Source organism: Scomber scombrus, chromosome 16, assembly GCF_963691925.1.
Source record: "Scomber scombrus chromosome 16, fScoSco1.1, whole genome shotgun sequence".
Taxonomy (NCBI): domain Eukaryota; kingdom Metazoa; phylum Chordata; class Actinopteri; order Scombriformes; family Scombridae; genus Scomber; species Scomber scombrus.
Window position 1 is genome coordinate 17,539,978 of NC_084985.1, and position 7,572 is coordinate 17,547,549.

Genomic DNA, 7,572 nt, shown 5'->3' on the forward strand with positions numbered 1-7,572 from the left:
TAAGGCACCACAGGGATATCAACTCTGCTATTAAATGGTGGGCATGGCATTACATTAAAGGGAGGGGTAACATAATGTCTGAACAAGGTTGTTTAGCTTAGAGCTGACTATACACCACGTCTTCCCAAGGCCACACACATACATGAACAGCACCTGCATGAACTAATGCACAAATCCACACACACACACACGCAAATATAGGGATGGTTATGCGATGAAGTAATGTGGGTTGCATATCCCAAAGTGAATAAAACATAGACCTTTATTAACAAACCCTGCTTTATAGATTTTGCCTTTATTGTATTACATCTATTTCCTGTGTTTGTGAAAACAGGGCTGTTTACTTAAGGAGAATTTCAACTTAAAATGCTGCTCAGTGTCATGTTTTTGATATGTTATTAAGTTGCTTTTACTGCATCTTCTCTCCAACTTTGCCAGAAATCTAAAAGGCTCTCAAAATCAGGAGTTGGTGCAGGAAGTGACCCTCCCCCCGCAGCACATTTACACTCAGGCACACACACTGAAACCTGAGCCACAGGAACTGGTCCTGCGCAGCATCATGTCAGGGCACACAAATTATTCACCATTTGAAAAATGTACCTTTTTTCTCCTTTTCTCTATTTTCTCCTTCCCCTCCACTCCCTCCTTGTCCTCTTCTCTTCATTTATTGTTTTCATTTCGGGTCCTCCAGAGAGGAACAGTCAAGGAGACAAAAAGCTCTGCTACCTGCGTTATCTCAAAATGAGCTGCATTCAGACTCAAAACGAGCTGCTGCTGTGGTTGCACAGGCCCTGAAATTCCAGGAAATATTCTCCTGCGGTGTTCCCTGAAGACTTGTGGTATTCCTGCCCACAGTATCCCCACAACGCTTTTGTGGAATTTCCTAAATGGATAAAAAGCAGGTTTATTTGAACTCTTTTGAAAAGTGAAACACAGATCTTCCTTATCTCTTCATGGCTGTATTATTTTACTGTATAAACCAAACTGTGAAAAGGCTGAGGGAGAGGATAAAAAGAGCAATTTTGTGCTGGTTTTATGAAAAGAAGAATGAACAAACAATAAAACCACCCAGTTTAACACATAATGTGGGCGATTAAGACTGGAAAACCTCCTTCCAGTGACCTCACCAGACAAATTAAACATTTCTCTGTATATTTTAGACACGATTTGATCAATGGTGGATTTATGGATTTGGCTTTCTGTTGACCATAAGCTTGAGTGGGATCAGTGCGATAAAATGATTGGCAAAAAGGTTGTCTCCTTATATGTTATAGCCTCATGCTTAAAATGTTTTTTGGTACTTTTATTTGGAGTTTTAAACCCCTTTAAGGGGGTAAAGTGCATGGAAGTAAAGCCTGTTTTAAATATTAACCAATTTCCAGTGTAATTTGATGGCGTGTTAAGGTTTTCCATCATTTGTGCAACACAACGTATGCACCACTGACAGTAAATTACAAATCATTCATCATGAGCACAAGCGATTGATTATTGACCTAGTGGCCCTTTTTAGTCTTTAGAACATTTATGTACCCCTTAATAATTTAGTTGAGTAGAAGTCAAATGAGCTAGAAAAAACAAGACGAAGGAGGAGCTAAATTACTGTTTCAATGTGGGGTTATATTTGGTTACATGCAAGGAAGTCGTATTTTTAGTCCCCCTTAGACTGTGTGTGACGTATGTTGCCATGATTTACAAGACTGTTTTTGTTGAAATGCTGAATAGTTTTTAACTGATACGTGTTTAACTTGCAGGTGTCTCTGGCCCAGATGGGAGAGCAGGTCATTAATCTCAGGGTTGTTGGTTCGATCTCCAACTCCTCCGGTTCACATGTCAACGTGTCCTTGAGCAAAACACTAAATCTCAAATTGTTCAGTATCATTGTATGAGTGAAAGAAGGAGAGGCTTTTAGCTTTTCACCACAGGTTGAAAAGCACTGTATGAATGAACTCCATACAAACCATGACCCAACCTCAGAAGTTAGAAGTCGTTTGCTTTTACCTGTTGACTTTTTGGGGTTTTTTTTGCTTTCATTCTCTCACTTTCATGATGCGCTGTGGTTGGTGTGCAACATTTTTTGGAAAGCTATCAGTGCTGAAGCTGCATGTGGCTTGTTATTCTGTCTTTGTGCAATATCATGCCAAATATTATTCAATAAGAAATATTTTCCCCACAAGGACAGTAAACTATGCATCTTGTGTTGTCCATGAGTGACAGCGGGTACTATCGGACCACAGGAATGTGCACACAGAACAACATGCTTGTTGTGCACCAGGAAGTGTCCACTCTCCTCCTTCTGTCCGGACTGTGACTGTGTGGATTATGCTGAGGTCAGGGGGGAGAAGGTTGTGTTAGCAGCCAAACACACTTCTCCCCCCAGGCGAATGGTCAAGGGACAATTGAGGGCATACACACACAATCAGCCTCATGCAAGCACTCATACCCACAAGTGGTTGATTCTGAAGTAAACATCTTGCCCCATTAATACCCTCAATGCCTTAAGCAAGTTGGCCCACTGGCCAACTCTGTTGACCCTTGTTACCGTGGTGATTAGATTTTGGGAGCCTTCATCTGCAAACATTTAGCCAGTGTCACCCCTAATCTATATTGTGTCACCCTGCCACCACAGGCTCAACATCAACATACACACACTCAAATGTGCAATGGAGGACAAATTACATAATACAACTTCCTTCTGTTATTTCTGTCATGTGACAACCTTATAACTGTGAAATATTTTATGAGATAAAGTGATACGCTGCCATAAAAAGTTTATAGTTCCCTTCTTGACAGAAAACAGTAGCTGTGGTCAACTGAATTCAGTTGGTTAGATCCCTCTCAAGCTGTTTCTGCAGAATAATCCACCTCCTCTATGTCCATCTGTACATTCCAAAGGCTCATATTTTTGCCAAAATATGGCTAAATGCTACAGCTTGGTATCAGTACTTTTAAGGTATTGACCAATTATATTCCAGTGCCAAGGAGTATCAAAATTTCTCCGGTCAAACAACACCTGCATTCAATCCATTTTACACCCACATCTAGAAATAAACTCTTACCACAAGCATTCTTCGATTTAATGCGGTGTGTAATTGGTCAACTACTGCAGCAGCTACAACCCATACAGTCTATGATGATAATACTTCATTGAACAGTTATTTACACTTATTCAATAAATATATGAGTGAAGTAGAAGAAAAGGTATCGGTATAACTTTAAGGGTACTGGTATTGTAATTTAAAAAATGATATCTAGGCCTATTAAATACATAACTTTTATTGGAATTGTATTCTTCATTGGGACAATGCTTCAATATGGAATGTATGACTGTTTATCTGTCATCTATCAATGATATCTATCTATAAAGAGACAGAGAGATTCCATATTCAGTTATCGAGTGAGATGCTTTTACAACTTCATAATTTGACAAACTTTTCCTCTTAAACTCAGAACAAAACATGGCCAAGCTGAGAGTGAACTGTTTCTCTTGTAGTTTAAAAAGAAACATTTTGGAAATGTGAGGGTCCCACCCAACAACAAAGATGTTTACCTACTTGCCTTTTCTTCGTCATTAAATTATCATTGCCGGTGACATTCCACCTCCCGACCTCTGAACTATGACACACCGGTCCTCCTCCTTTAGGCCAAACCATCATGGCCAACATGCCTCAGGTCACTCATTGGCTTACTAAGCAGAAATAAGTCATTGGCTTTTTTAAATGACAAATGAACTCTGAGCTCTTAAGCAACTTGTTGGTCATTCAACAAATGTACACAGGTAAATATAATAACTGTGTGTTTATCACATCTAATCAAAATTGGTGCCAAAAGCAACCCCAAAGTACTTCAGAGGAGCAATACCTTAATAACCATGATACTGTTATTTAATATGTGTAACCAACTAATGAAGAGGTCATCATCACATGCATATGTGCCCAAAGTTCCTAGAGCAGGTAAGACAGAGACAGAGGAGCTCTGGCCGTAGCTCACTCAAACAGTAAGAGGATGTGTTGTGACATGGACGACAAGTTTAAGAAAGCTTGAATTCAGTCAGTTACAATTGATCACAATGGGGACAAGGATTTTGTGGAAGAAAATTGTTAAAACCTTTTAAAACCACCAATGCATCACTTAATCGTCGCTGTCAGTCAGCAAACATTCATACTTTTGTCAAAATACACTGATTCCTGCTTCAGAGCTTCAAGAAGGGTCAGAGGATGAAGAGGAAGCAGTGTACAGTATGGTGCTCACTCTCAAATGAGCAATTTTTTCTCGCTGGCTTTAACCTGTATGTTTAATCTTGTGGAAAATATACCATAAAAAAGTAGATATTCTATAATAGCACTCAAATTCTTCTTAGTATTTTATGGCTCATTGCAGTGGTAATGTGATTTTCTCCCAAGGGATTACTGGATGTTGTGGAGCTATGATTGGCATGCACAACGTGATTTATTTAAGACATTCCACTAATACTTCATACAGTCTATGTTTTAGACCCATTCACCCACCCTATTTACAGGAGTTGGATTGGTGGTGGATTGATAGGGTCCTCTAGTGGTACAAACAAAGCACTGCAAGCCAGGAGCTGCAAGTCTGTGCAGTCTCTAAAAATACCAGCGGACCTAAGTGTCAGGAGTGGGACCTCTCTGAAAAAGTGTAAATCAGAGCTTTGAATACGTTTTTGTGTTTGACATTACTAGTGAAACAGGTTGATCAAGTGCCAGTGTTATCTTATTTTCTGCATACAGGAAATCACAATGTTAAGGCAAGGCAAGGCAAGGCAAGGCAGTTTTATTTATATAGCGCATTTCATACACAGTGGCAACTCAATGTGCTTTACATAAAACAAACATTCAACAGAATTTTTTTTTAAAAAAACATGGAATTTGAGAAATAAAAATATAACCCAATCATAGTACACACGTACATACCCCCCCCCCCCCACACACACACACACACACACACTAATAATTAAAACAAAGTACAGAAACATAGAAAGAGAGAGAAATAAAATACTATAATAGAGCATTAAAAATAAGATTGCAGCATAAAATAATGATTTGCTTTAAAATCATTAAAAGGACATAGAGTGCAAATGAAAGATTACAATTACAAAAGTGCTTTGAAAGAGCTCAATCATAAGCACAGGAGAAGAGAAGTGTTTTTAACCTGGATTTAAAAATATTCACAGTTGGGGCTGATTTCAGTTCTGCTGGTAGTTTGTTCCAGTTGTGTGCAGCATAATAGCTAAAAGCTGCTTCACCATGTTTAGTCTGAACTCTGGGCTCCACTATCTGACCTGAGTCAGTAGATCTCAGAGCTCTACTGGGTTTATATTGTACTAACATGTCATTCATGTATTCTGGACCTAAACCATTCAGTGATTTGTAGACCAGTAGCAGAACTTTAAAATCTATTCTATAGCTGACTGGGAGCCAGTGTAAAGACTTTAGAACTGGAGTAATGTGCTCTGATCTCTTTGTTCTGGTCAAAACTCGGGCTGCAGAGTTCTGAATGAGCTGCAGTTGTTTAATGCTTTTTTGTGGGAGTCCAGTCAGAAGACCGTTACAGCAGTCTAGTCTACTGGAGATGAAAGCATGAATCAACTTCTCCTGGTCTGTTTGGGACATAAAACCCTTCACTCTGGATATGTTCTTAAGCTGATAGAAGGCTGTTTTGGTGATTGATTTGATATGACTGCTGAAGGTCAGATCTGAGTCTATCAGCACGCCAAGGTTTCGGACTTGGTTGCTAGTTTTTAGAGAGAGTGACTCGAGATGTTTACTGACAGCAATCCTCTTCTCTTTATTGCCAAAAACAATAACCTCAGTTTTGTCCTGATTTAATTGAAGGAAATGTTGGTTCATCCAATTTGTTACTTGCTCTAAACAGTGACACAATGACTGTATTGGACTAGTCATCCGGGGACAGTGCTAGGTATATCTGCGTGTCATCTGCATAACTGTGATAGTCTACATTAGAGTTCTGCAGAATTTGACCCAAAGGCAGCATATATAGACTGAACAGAAGGGGTCCAAGAACCGACTCCTGAGGAACTCCACATGTCATAGCCACTCGATCGGATTCATAACTTCCAATGGTCACAAAATAACTCCGCTCCTCCAAGTAGGACCTGAACCATTCTAGGACTGTTCCGCTGAGTCCTGCCCAAGTTTCCAACCTGTTCAACAGTATACTGTGATCCACAGTGTCAAACGCAGCACTGAGATCCAACAGGACCAGAACTGACACCTTGCCTGAGTCAGTGTTTAACCTTATGTCATTTAACACTCTAATAACCTTCATGTATTCACATAACTGGATGAAGGAACACTTATAGCTTGTCACATGTTTGTCTCATAAACACCTTGTAACTAATAAAGCGTGGGTATAAAGTCTACTGTCCTAACTTGCCTATGTGTTTTTGACTCTGTGTGTGTGTGTGTGTGTGTGTGTGTGTGTGTGTGTGTGTGTGTGTGTGTGTGTGTGTGTGTGTGTGTGTGTGTGTGTGTGTGTGTGTGTGTGTGTGTGTGACAGTGTGAGTGTGTGACAGTGGGAGATAGAGACAGGCAGATGCACAAGAAACATGAGAGGGCAGGGGAGATCTCTTCTGTATGCAGCTCGACATTAAAAGAATGGGCAGCCTGGTGAGCGTGCTCCACTCTCCTGAACACCGATCAGCCAGCGACTTTATTTTGCTTCATCCTTTCCTGCTGTGTGACCCAGCTGGGACTCTGCTCATCTGGAGACAGGTACCATGACTTACAACAGCACAGAGATCTTTTGTAGTTAGCAATCTTTTTCAGTCACTCTGGGACTCTTTGTCACTGCATCTCTGTTTCTGTTCTCCTCCCTGCTTCTCGTTCTTTGCCAGGCAGTGTAAGGTTTATCTCAAGGTGCCACTGAAAGGGCAATACATTATGCATTATCACCAGGTTTGCAGGGAGCCACTTGTCAAACATGTAATCAGAGAGAGTGCACTCTGGCCTTGCTTGTGCAGTCTTCTAATAACGAACTTTCGTTGGCCTAGGTGTCTTATATCAGGGGGAAAATATTATTAAAGCATAGCTGTAGCACATGTAGGAATTCTAATTCTGTCACACATGAACTTCATATCATGTCAGAATAAAGGTACAAAATTGTATCTTTTTGTTACAGACTCACAGATATATACATCATATAAGTTAAATTGTGCTCTGGGTCACATTTTCTATTTATTAAATAATCATCACAATATTTTAAAAAGTTTTTTGTTACCAATTAATCTCACAGAATTCAAGTTATGTTTGCTTGAATATAAGTAGCCTAACATGAAATAATTCATCATTCAGTTCAATTTAGTCATTTATTTTTCATATTAACTATAGCCTATTAAATAATTAATAAAATATTTTACAGTGCAGTCTTTATTATGTTGCAAGAACATATATTTGAAGAGTAATCTTGCTGTGAAATTCCTTAATATCCTCCATAATTCTTTGTAAACATAGAGTGTTAGGAAAAGTGTTGGGGGAAAAGGACCTCCAAAAGAATTGAGAGTCGCTTCTGAGAGTGAATAACTGCACAGTGATTTTT